Below are 12,694 nucleotides of genomic sequence, written 5' to 3'. Positions count from 1 at the left end.
GGGTGGAAAGAAAAGGAAAGGAAAAGAGAAAGAAAAGAAGAAGAAGAAAAATCAATCAGGCAGCGCGGCTGGAGTTATTGATGGCGAGCGAAGGGCTACTTTCTCACCATGGCAACCCCAGAGGCTCGGCGTGTTCGATGACATCCCAGCCGGCTTTCATCCTCTCCTCTCCAGGGGTGCAAGTGGGGCAGCCCCTTCTCTGGGCAGAAGATCGCCCTCTGCTCTAGGGGTGAGGGGTGTGTGTGTGTGTGTGTGTGTGTGTGTGTGTGTGAGAGAGAGAGAGAGAGAGAGAGAGAGAGAGAGAGAGAGAGAGAGAGAGAGAGAGAGAGAGAGTGTAGGGGGGTTTCTAGCAGCCAGCAGTTCCAGGTGGAGGGACGGACAAGTCCAAGCACTGGGCTCTGGCTTGGCGGGTGCCAGGCTCTGCCCCTCTTTCAGGGACGTGTCTTACGGTTGTGACTCTGGGCCAGAATCCCTTTGGTGTTCATGTAAGGCTTGCAGGATTTGCCCTGGCTCATTGTGGTGAATTGACATGCTGCTGCAACGCATCTCCGGCTGTGCAGTCCGGCACCTGACCTTGCGTGTGGCAGAGATGCACCCCGCTCCCCCCCCCGTTGCAAGTAGCCACGGCAAGTGGCTCTAACTTTACCTGGACATCGAAAGGATGATGTCCATTCAAGACCACCTGCCATAAGAGCTGAAAGCACGCTGGTGTTAGTGAGACATGATTCAGTCAGAATTCCATCTTTGAGAAATCAGGCTTCATAGGAATAGTGTGCTTAGGACCTGAAGACCAGCCACTAAACAAAGCGAGCTAATTTTCAGACTCTGGGGAGGGGAGTCCCTCTCCTGTTGCGATACAGACAATCAGTTGTTTGGGGGTTTCCTTTGCCAATAAAGGGAAACCTACAACACCTATTTCTACCCTTTGAGGTGCCTGTTGCATGAAGGAGGGAGAGTGATGTGCGCCAAGGGTCTCTGAAAGAGCTGTTCACTCCCCATTGGAGAAGGATCTGTTTCTCAGGCAGGCGTCCGTCCTCCAAAGAAGGAGAGTGGGTTCTCCTTGCAAAGGGGAGAAAGGGCTGCATTCCCACCTGCCCCCTTTCGAGGCAGACAGGTTGGCCTTCCAGGCCTCACCTGGGAGGCCAGGGCTTCTTCCTATCACCCTTTCCTCTTCCTCCCCTCGCCCCGACTGGACTGAGCAACAGAGACATTGCCCAGGAGCCGGAAGGCGCTATCCTTGCCCTGATGCTCAGACATCACAGGAGGTAATAGATTCCAACACGTTTCATTGAAACATAACAAAATATTTGCACGGAGTTATTAGATAAATTGGAGCCGACTGGTGCGGCGGCGCTCGTTTGCCAAAATGTGAGATGAAAAGTCATTTAGAAGGAAAGAAATGGGAAGCTTAAGTTTATGGTAATGGATGGATAGCCGGCCGTAGCAAGCTCACCGTAAACCCTGCGTCATTTGTCCTGCTGGGTTTGCATCGGAATAGGGAAAGGGTGAGACCATCAATACTGCTCCGGTTATAGAGGGTTACCCTCCCCTAAGTGATACGGGCCTGGAGCACCCCTTCTTTTTCCAGAGTCTTTATTTTATAGGAGCTAAGCAGACATTCAAAGCCTCACCTGGTTTCCTATGGGGTAACCGGTAGAGAAATGACCTTGATGAATAAGTGACCCAGCCGGCCTCACCAGATGCCAGGATTCCTTAGTTACGAGTAGGTTCACTCCAGCTCTCAGCAAACTTTTATTTCATTCCATTTCATTCCATTTCAATATTTTCATCTTACGTTGCCTCGATGACCTGGGGAAACTCTGAATTGAGAAAGCAGGTATATGCAGATAAATTAAATGAGAGGCAGTAAGGACATACAAAAATGTCAGTCTTGAAAAAAATATAACCCTTGATTTTGTAATATCTATTGTGTTCCATAAGGCAGACAGGTTGAGGAAAGGGAGGCATAATTTTAAGCTAGAGCAAAGCTGCCCAGTTGATGGACAATTAACCATACAAAGACTAAACGACCCCATCCAAGCTGGTTATTTAAAATCAATATGGAAGATCCAGGCCTATCCCCATTTCTGAGATTGCTATCCCTTCAGCTGCCTGACACACCATTCCCCAATGTGTGGTGCACAAGTGACCTTGCACTGTCCTTTGAGAAGTTGTGCTGCTGGCTGAGATTCTGTGGCTGACACCTTGCCCTTTGGCTGTCATCACATTTCTGAACGCTCCATGACCTACATCATCACAGCACTTCTGCCATTGTTTGGGTGTGGGTGCAGGGAAGATCGCCGTTGACAGGTGACATCGTTTTTGGCCTAGAGGAAAGATTTTTTTTAAAAATCAAACCTCAATGACCATCTGGAGTTTGATGAAGAAGGAGCAAGGCAAACAAAGTCTGGGAGAAACCGTTGATAAATCCCTAGATTTATTGCCTATCTTTTGATATAAAAGCAGACTGATATGAAGCAACCAAAAACCTGCATTGCAGATGAGAGGCAGGGAAATTAATAATGCAACCGTAATAGTCATAATGAGCAGCTGTGCACAGGCTAATTAGCTCCGGGCCCTCTCCTCACTTTCCCCTCCAACTTCTGCATATGTTCACAAGAATGTGTGTGTGTGTGTGTGTGTGTGTGTGTGTGTGTGTGTGTGTGTGTGTGTGTGTGTGTGTGTGTGTGTGTGTGTGTGTGTGTGTGTGTGCAGGTCTTAATGGACAGGATCCTGAAGAGCCCAGAGGCTTTCAGGTGAGTGAGCCCCCCACCCGCTGTCCACCTGATGAAGGTGCCGTGGCATTTGCTTTGTTAATGATGGACAGCTACTGGAGAAGCTGGACGCATAATTGAGCAGATTCTGGGCATCGAAACACAGGCTGTCCATCAAATGAACCACCAGGGGCTCAGAAAAGATGACTAACCCGCCAGTGCCATGAAGGTGGTCCTCCTCCAGCCCTTAAGGGATTATTAGATGGTCTGCCACTAGATCAATGGATGAGAGGGGAGCAGATCTCCATCAGCAACCCACGAGCTTGCCTGGGGGCACCAAGTCCTCTCAGGAGTAGCAGGAAAGGAGCAAGGGCTGTGGGAACCCTTGTCTGGTGGATGCAAAAAATGTGATGCTTGGTGTGTGACCATTCCTGTTCATGGACGCAAAAGCCCACTGATTTCTGGGCTGCCTTTTGACCAGGTTGTAGGTCAGGAAGATGCAGAAAGGGGGTGGGCTCATCATTAAGTGAACAGTTGACCTCCGAAGGTGCCCGGGGAGGTTCTGCTAAAGATACTGATGCAACAATGGGGCTTGACATTGCTTCTCTGTGGCCTTGTCCTTGCAGCTCCCTCTTCCTGCTCCTCGGCCCATTGAACTACTGGGTTTGTCTTCAGGAGGCCTTTTGAAGAGGAGGGACATGTAGCAATGTGCATCCGGGTCCAGAGCCCTAGCCTGCCTCCACCCTGGCCAATGGGAGGCTTCTGGACCACTTAACGCATTACCAAAGATGAGGCCATTGATTTGCCTAAAGCCTGCATATTCTGATAGATAGATGCCTATTTTTTCATGGATTACCCAGCATCTTGCTCAGGTGGCCTTCAGTCCAGATGCAGCTGCTCCCTGCGGATGGGCACCTGATCTATCCACCACTGGTCCCCTCTCTTTAAATCAAACTAGCACCAGGCAGACCTTCCAAATTGGGGGGGGGCACCTTCAAACAGAGATTTCTTCAAAGGGGGACTACTGTCTGTTAAAAAAAGACAAGGACTTGTGACTGCCATCTAGCCTTTTGCCCTTGCCAACCTGATGGGTTTACAACTTGACAGTCACTTTTGAGAAATGCGCCTGGCGTTTATGAGTGGTTTTTTAAGACAGGCTGTATTGTTGTCTCCCTCCCAGATCTGCAACAAACAGGACATTTTCTGTTCCATTTGCACAAGGAGCTCCGTCTAATTCCAGAGGATCAAGAGACAGGAGTCTTTAAAGGGAGGTTTCCCATGGGAAATAACTTAACAATTCACACCTGAAATAACATGGAGTAATGATGTATTGTTCCCCCGCCCCTCAAAAAAGCATGCAATTTAAAGTCGCTTTTGTGCATCTTCTTGAAGGCAGCCACAATAATCTTTTGATACCATGTTAAAAAAATTACTCAGGAAAAAAAAGATTGCTTGTGTTACCAAAAAGTATAAAATAAAAGGATTGATTCCCCCCCCTCCCGGTCTTCAACAAAAACTACGCTCCAAGAGGACAAAAACCCGAGAACATCGAAGCCTGCAATTTCGGGACCAGGCCCTCCTCTCTTGAATGTCAGCAGAGACCTGATTAGTATTCCAGGCGGTTGCAAGAGACACTTAAGGCCTAAAGACAGCTTTGTGGAAACACAATTGAAATATCTTTCTAAATGACCGGTGGAGAGTGAGTGACGTGCCCTTCTTAAGCTAAATAAAATTAAAGTCAACCCTTTTAAAAAATACATGAGCAAAACATCCTTTTTTTTGCGTTTCGTTATGCAAATACAGCTGCCCAATGCCACCCAAATTAGCTGTTGCCTTTAAAAAGTTTCCTGATTTTGCTTTTTTTTTTGGCTTTCTTTTTAAGCACACAGCTGTGTGGCACAGCTGGGAAGCTTTTGCAGCCCCCCCCCACTCCAGTCCCTTTTTCTTCCTAAACCCCATGGGTAAAATAAAAATCATCCTTAATTCCACCTCCCTGGATCATCATCTGGACTATAGCAGAAGAAGGCGTGTGGAGAACAGCACAGAGGAAAAGAAGGAGGTGGGGAGGCTTTTCTCAGAAAATGCTGGCCCTTTGGTGCTCCTCTGAAACACAGAGTCCTGTGAAAGCCAGAAGTGTACCTAATGGCAGGTCCCCTCAACAGCTTTCCGAGTGGGTGGGGGCAAGAGTCGCCAGGGATCCTCAGGAGATGAGGATCACTTCGATCCCTAAAAAAAACCTGGGAAACATAGTAGACCTACTAGCACAGAAGTTGGGGTGAAGGGACAGGCGTTTTTTGTTTTTTTAAATAATGTTATTGACTGTGCAAACAATCTGGATATGAATTCTTAAGCTCAGGGTATGAGTTTTCATTACACACGTCCTCGTTAACGGGTTATTTCACTTTTTTTTTTGCCCTTCCCTCTCACGAGTGACTTCCACAGGATGCACAAGGTAAGTACGGTACACAGGTTATTAATCTTCCACCAAAGCAATTGCATCAACTCAAAATTCCTTGCGGCTGGATGGTGGGCCGTTTCTTTCCGTGGCCCCTTCTTATCAGGTTAGCCATTTCAGATCTGCATTAAGTGTTCCAAAATCAATTTTCAGCTTATTTCGTGCGGCAGAAATTTGCCATGCCTGGATCTGTGCTGCTAATTGAACAAGAGCCATTGATGTTTTAGCAGTAATTAAAGATGGTAATTATTACCAAATCTCACCCCCCACCCCCGGCACAAGGCGTCTTGCTCTGGACCTGTCAAAATGACGTGTGAGCCAAATCAGTCTTAATAACTGCGGTCTTTCAGAGCCGCTCCTTCGCAATGGCTTCTCCACACGATCGACAAAGGAGTTCTGAAGAGACGGTATGGATTAGGGTTTGGTCCATCCTGTCCTGGCCTGCAGTCTGGAGGGGTCTGCATTTGATGACTTTATGTGGGGGGCCACAATAGGTGGGTACCCATAGGCAGACCTCAGTTTTGGAGGGGAAGAGCCACCTGTTGACACTGGCAGGCAAACAAGGCCCTACAACTTCCTGATTCCTCCTTGGTCCACTCTCCAGGCTGGCAATCTCCGTCCAGCGACCGTGGCTAACTAACGCAGTGACTCCGCTGGGACAACCTCTTGTGGAGACGCACATTGGCCAACCTGCCGTTTCTCCCTCTTGGACTGTCCCAAGGTTTTGGAGCAGCTGAAGAGTTCTGAAAGAGTCTAAGGGACATTTCGGCCACCCGAGAAAGATAGTGCCCCAGTCTGGCTTTTAATTTTATCTCCCAGGCACCCCTTTCTCTCCCCGCTTCTCCCTCCCTCTCCTAAATGTTGTATCACCCATTCAGCTTGAAAGAGAAGGGTTCCCAAGAACCCCATGACTTGCCTTGTTTGTGATAATTTAGTGATCTAGCCAATAAAGAAGCCATGTGTTGGGTTGTTTTTTGTTTATTAATTCTATTTTTTTGCCAGTACAGGTTCTGTTATAACTTCTAGAGGCAAAGGAGGCGAGAAAGGGCTCTTGTTCTAGAGGTTAGAGAATAGAAAGGATCCATAAGTGGCCGTGTGTATTCACGGGCACATGTGTGCCTCTGTGAATATTTTTGAGTGTGTGCGTGCCCCCCCATCTCTCTCTCTTTCTCTGCTGCCCTCTCGTGCTTAGGTGTGGAGCAAACCTTCCATGTAACTGTAAAGTGCCTCCTCCTCCTTGATTTACGCCTTTGCGTAAATCTCCGAGAAGAGAATCCCAGCTCCCCACCCTTCCCATCTTTGTTCCCATGGAAATGGATGGGAGAGATGCAACAGGAGAGAGGCATGCTCCCTGGGGCCAGCACCAGAGAGCTATTAAAATGGAACAAAAATAAAATAAAATAACACACAAGCCAACCTCCGGAAATCCATCTTCCTTCTGCAAAGGAGAGCCTCAGTCTGGGTCTCTTCTTCTTCTTCTTTCTTTTTACCGCCTTCTTCTTCACCCCCCCCCCCCCCGCTCCTTTCTTCAGGGAGAAATGGAAATGTAATCAGATCAGTTTGGAGAGTGCAAAGAGAAAATCAGTTTTAATAAAGCCAAAAGGAAATGCAAAGCAGCTGCTTGAGATGGAAATTGTGTTAAATAGACACCTCTTTAGGAGCGAGCCGATCCAGGGATGTTTATCAAGGAGGTGCAGAGGCGCTGGTCTGTTTCTTTTCATTGGCAATATTTCAAACAGTGATGTGATTAGTTGGTGGCACCGGGGGATGGATAGATCACAGAAGCAACCGATGGCGAATAGTGTGCCTGATGGAGGGAGGGAGGGAGGGAGAGAAAGAGAGAGAGAAAATGGAAGGCTGTTCCCATTGAGATTTGGGCTTTAAACCCTCAAGGATGACAGCGGGATCAGCGTGGGTGTGGAAGGGTGTTGCAGGAAGTTCAATGCCAGATTTTACCTTGAGTTTAACACATAAGGTTGCTGAGGAAGGGCAGTAGGAATAAAGGGCCATGGTTAGGCGCTGTCTTCCTATGGACCACTGGTCCCAGTGCTGTTTGATGGTGGGACGCTGACCTTGGGCAGGTGGCAGGCTCTCCTTTCCGAGACAAGCTCGAGTGGTCCATTGCCAGGGATGCGTCGCTGTGGATTTCCTGCAATGGCAGCAGGTCAGACTCAATGGCCCTTGGCGGACCCTTTGTGTTGGGTTCTCTGATTCTAGGGTTGCCCCAGAAGTGTGTAGCCTAGATGCTTCTTCTGGGCCTGTCTCCCATTTTTTACCTGCTGAACCAGGGCCTGCCTTTCAGATGTAAAGGCTTCTCATCGTCCTCTGAGCAGGTGAGTCAAGATTCCAGGGTGCCTTGTCCTCTCTCTTCTCCCTGAACCCCACTGAAGGCTAGCCTGCTCTTTCTTTGGGACTGGGATTGTGTTCCATGGGGGCACAAGTGCCCACAAGGGCCTTCGAATCGGCTGTCTGCAATGAGAACATTATTCTCTCCCCCCCACCCCCCCTCCAGCCTCTGTGCTTCTCTTAATTATAACTCTGGGCAGGCTCTTTGGTGTTATTGCTTTCATTTATTATAAAAAGACCAGCGTCTGTGTTTTGAAATAGCTATCTGGTGAAATCATGGTGGATAAGCAATACCAAGCTGTCTTTCCAAGGCAGTGAAAATTTATCATTTTTCTTTTAAATGCAAGCCTTTGCTAGCTATTATAATTATTCCTCTTCTCCTGAATGACATTTTTTGGGGGGAGGGGAGAGCAAAAGTCTCCTTTTCCCTCCCTTCAGCTACCAGAGAGGCATTGTTATATGAAAAGAAAAAGCCGTTGGCAAATATGCCTTTAATTATTTGTGTCGGAGTTGAACTCTTACAAAATTACAAATCATTATGATGACAAAGAATGCAATTTCATTGAGTGTGCCAGACCCACATGGCCCCTTGCTTTCATCTAAACCAGGCACACCCTTTCCTTGAACAGTTTGGGTCTCCTTAGGTGGAACATCTTGGCTATCCAAGACCCCCCCCCACAGCCCCACCAAGGCAGAAGTTGGTCTCGTTGCCCTGGATCTGGATCTTTTGGTGTCTGATGGCTGCTGCTGGTGGGCAAGATTGCCGGCTCAACAATGACAAGAAGAACGACTGATGGAGAAATGGGATGGGGTGGATTTTGGAAGGAGACCAGAAGGAGCCACCTTTCTGCGGTGGAAGCACCCGCCTTGGTGTGGGAGCTGATGCTTGGATGGCATCCTGTTCCTCAAGGTCTGCCATCTTCAATGAAGCAGGGACTGGCCCACAGCCCTGTGGACAATCAAAGTGGACCATTCTGGGCTGGTGAGATGAACGGTCTGGCCCTGGGTGACAAGGAACGTGGTAGGTCTGGGAGGAAGGGAGATGCCACAGCTACGTAGCATGTTTCGTTTGGCCTCAAACTCCCTTTTTGGCTTTTGCTGCTTAAAAAGAAGCCCTCCAAATGGTACGAGGGAGGGCAGCCCAAGAGCTGAATTTGGCTTTAGGGGATCCCTTGGGAAACATGGCCTGGGCGGGGGGGGGGGGGCTTTCAGAAGGACTGAAGGTCCATGGATGGGGGCAGAAGCACCCTCAGATTATATAGTAGCTCTCCTGGCTACTTCCACTAACCGAGTTTTAGGGGAGATATTCATTCCTATGGGTTAGAATGGCAGTGTGTGCATGCGTGTGTGTAGATGCACAAAAGGTAGGAAAACCACCGAACTGGAGTGTTGTGGAGAAGACCATGGCGTGGGTGTCTCAGGGAAGGCTCCAAGACCAGGTGGGACGAGGTGTGTAGGTGTGTAGGTGTGTAGGTTCAGCTCCTGGGCCTGAAGTGCTGAACTCATGGTGTCAAAAAAGATTTCATGCTTTGAAGAGCTTCTGAGAGGTGACCAGGAAGGAGGGAGGGAGGGAGAGAAGCACAACAGAACAGCCAGAGTGTGTGTGCGTGCGTGTGTGTGTGTGTGTGTGTGTGTGTGTGTGTGTCTGTGTCTTTGTCTGTGTCTGTGTCTCTCTGTGTGTGTCTGTGTGTCTCTGTGTGTGTTGTGAAACAAAGCTTGGTGTATTTAACATTGTCCAGATCTCCCCAAAGGGCAGTGAAATGCGCAGGCTGGGTTCTCCAGGTTTATCTGCTGAAGCCGATCTGAAGGCTGTTTGTCGTCATTGTTGTTTGTTTGTTTGTTTACTTCCTTCCTTCTTGTTGTTGCTGCTGCTGCTTCTCCTGGGCAAGGGTGGGGGCAAGGAAACAGACCCTCTTGTCTGCTGTGGTTTGGAGGGAGGTAAGAATTAGAGACAGCAATTACAAGCCGGCGCCAGAGATGTCTGAAATGAAGGAGCCTTTTCACCCTCTGTGTTTAGCAGAAGTCCACAGCCGGGCAGATCCATCATCCTGAGCCTAATCAGTTAATGTTGATAAACTGCCAGCAATAACAGCCAATTGAGCTGGGGGGGGGAGGAGGGAGGGGAGGAGGGCCAGACTCCCAGTTCATTCATTCTGAGAGTGCCATAACTAACCCATTACAAAAAGAAGACAGAGTCCCGTCCCAGGTGTCTGGGTCTAAGCGCCTGTTTATGTTTTAAGTGTGGGCGGTAATGCGTTTAGCAGCTGTTGATGCCAGAGGTCCAGATCTGGGCTTAGATCTTGGTTAGTGCTGCACGGTGGGATGGGGCTGACATTTCAACTCTGCAGGCTGCTTGATTCAATGCCGCCTCCCTCTCCTGGGCTGCCTGGAAACATTACAGCTGAGTTGGGAGAGCCCGGTGGGGTGGGATGCCCCCCCTCCAATTCTTTTAGCAAGAAAAAGGACTGCAAGCGAAAGTGGGATTATCCCTTTGCAAAGCAGAAAGAGCTGCCTGCATTTACTGCCGCTCTCTAATATGACCCCTCGGTCAAATGGGCTGGGCTCTCGTGTAAGCCTGCGGGACCAGACAATCCCTGATTAGGGATGTAGAGAAATGTCATCCGTCAAGACAGTCTGTTGAGCATGTTCCGATTCCTCCAAGGGATCTTGCTTCCATCGCAAGCCACCAACTGCTTTTCCCTTCACATTCTTCTTTAAGTACTTTGTGCAAAATGGCTTTGTTATCTTTGCCCTTTGTGGAGCTAAGCACACATGCATGTCCACACCTCCCCACCTCCACACAGGGAAAGAGTGACTGCTCGCAAAGATGAAAGCAACCCATCGAGTGCTTCCCGTTTTTAGAAGTTTATATATTTTTCCTTTTTGCGCCTCTACAGAAATGCACAAAAATTGGTCTCACTAATTCTATTCAGGACTGAGGGGAAAAAAAAGGAATAGCAAGTCTTGCAGTTGAGCACCAAGAAAGTTATATTTTAGCATTTTATTTTATTATTTTATTGTTGTTTTTGGAATTTCTGATTTGTCATGCAAGGATGAATCAGTACACAATTTACCTTCCTAGTTCTGACTGTTTGGGATAGCTTTTTGCACCGAGAAGATGCTGCTGGAAGAAACAGTGGTACCCCCCTCCCCCCAAAGAGTCAAGCTTTGAAGATCCCAAATGATCTCCCATTCAAATGGGTGATATTGGCTTTGTTTCGTTTTGTTTTAAAGTACAGTTGCTGCAAGAACTAAAAAGTTGAGTTGAGTCATTCCAAAAAACCACCAGAGGAGATTGTGCTGTGAAACAGCATTTAAATGGATGGGGAAGGGGGATCGGCTGTACTTGTTCTGAATATAGAGGGCATGTCCGAGAGTTGATATAAGGAATGCCATTACCACCAGACATTCCCCCGACATTCCTCAGACAGGGAGAAGGAGAAACGCCTTGGCGCTCATGGGGCCATTTTTGTCTTGGGCTCTTGGACTCTGAACCAGCGCTGATTTGTGTGGGGCTGCTCGACTGAGTCCTCAGGGCGTTGCTTGACCTTCTGCTACATCTAAATGCCCAAACTCAGAATCCTCTCAACCCACCGAATAGGACTTTTTGGAGGCAACAGCTTACGAAAGGAGAAAGGAGTGGCTGTCCGCAGGGGCCTCAGAAGGTGCCTTCTGCCAAGTCCAGACCCTTGGGCCATCTCTCCCCATATTGTTTTAACTCTAACTGGGAGTGGAGGCTGTCCAAAGTTTCCAGGTGAGGCTTTCTTTCCCAGCCTTGCCTGGAGATGGTGGTGGGTGACTGAGACGAGGACCTTCGTCAGCCAAAACAGGAGGGCTGACCCCCCCCCCCCCGAGTTCCTCTTCTTTCAGAATCGCCCAAGTAACCTGCCTTTGCTCATCAAAACTCTTCTCTGCTCAAGGTGTTCTATAGTCTACAAACTGCACCTTTGAAGGATGCCAAGGGCAGGTTTTTCCTATGCATTTTGGATGTCTACATTCCTAAAAAAATTATGGACCTCATCCTGTGGCTTATGTGGACTCAAAGGAGCTGAGGAAATGATGTGCCTGAGAAAGGAAAGTAGAGAAAATTGACCAAGCCACATGGAAATTATGATTCCATCTTCCAGATAGTGACGCTAATTTTCATTTGCAGTCTGGCAGTATGATGATATTTCCAATGAATGAAAAGGCAGGGGAGGTGGCAGGGTCCCTTCATTCTGACGGTCTCTCTTCCTTCCTTCTATCCTGCCCCACACCTACCATAATTAGTTGTCAAAATTAGTGTCAATGCAAGGGGGTGCGCTTGGGTCCTGATGAGATGATACAGCAAAGATTCCATTTCATCTCAAACTTGACATTAAACTTTAATAGTCTCAAGGACAAGAAGCCAACAGATATCAGATGTAATGAGATAAAGCAAAGTTTCTCTGACAGCAAATTTGATCACAAATGGGCTCTGAGATTGCTTCTTTGATATAAATGAAACATAATTCATCTTCCACTGCCTTGGACAGCCGTTGAGGCCCTGTATAATAACAGTGTCGCCATCGCCTTTTCAGTGACGAGCCCCAGAGTGGCAAGAGGAGACGGACTCCGAAAGACCTCTGCTCCACTCCCCTTCGTGGGGTGCTGGCAAAGGCAGGGATCAAAGGAAGACACCGTGGAGAAGCAGGATGTGGAAGGGGAGAGGCGGGAAAGAGAGGGCTCCTGGCTTCTGGAGTGCATCTGCTTCCACCATCCCTCCTTTCCACCCATGCAGTTTCAGATCTATGTGTGGGTCAAAAATGGCTGCCTGTGGCTTTATGGAAGCCCACCCCAGGCGGAGAGAGGCACCAAGGCTGCAAGGTTGAAAAGCAGCGTGACTGGCAGTTACAATTGCCCCTTTCTGATGTCACAAGGCATGTTCCTGGTGACTTTTGAACGCTACCGTGGAAGGCATTTGAGGAGACAGCTTGATAGAATTTTCCCAAGTCCAAAGCCTTCCTCTTATTAATCTTCAGTGGCAAGTCAAACATGATCAGGCCTGATTTGTCCTTGAGTAGGAGACCACCAACGAATCTGAGGGATCTCCGGGGAGTGCTGGGAAAGATGCCTGCTTTAAAACCTTGGAGAGCTGCTGCAGCCAGTCAATTTTGCCAAAAGTGGGTGAGGTGAGGCAGCTTCCTAGGTTCCTAAGGAT

At 48.4% G+C, this 12,694-nt stretch overlaps 1 long non-coding RNA gene across 1 annotated transcript; it reads left to right on the top strand.

Annotated features, from left to right (window-relative positions):
• Positions 1–1,218: 1,218 nt before the first annotated feature.
• On the top strand, positions 1,219–6,318 carry LOC144584104 (uncharacterized). The gene is made up of 2 exons (XR_013538161.1): positions 1,219–1,265; positions 3,895–6,318. It is a non-coding gene; the product is annotated as an uncharacterized LOC144584104 (long non-coding RNA).
• The last annotated feature ends 6,376 nt before the right edge of the window (positions 6,319–12,694 follow it).

This window comes from Pogona vitticeps, chromosome 8, assembly GCF_051106095.1.
Source record: "Pogona vitticeps strain Pit_001003342236 chromosome 8, PviZW2.1, whole genome shotgun sequence".
Classification (NCBI taxonomy): domain Eukaryota; kingdom Metazoa; phylum Chordata; class Lepidosauria; order Squamata; family Agamidae; genus Pogona; species Pogona vitticeps.
The sequence above is the reverse complement of the archived record's forward strand: the minus strand, read 5'-3'. Positions and strand labels throughout refer to the sequence as shown.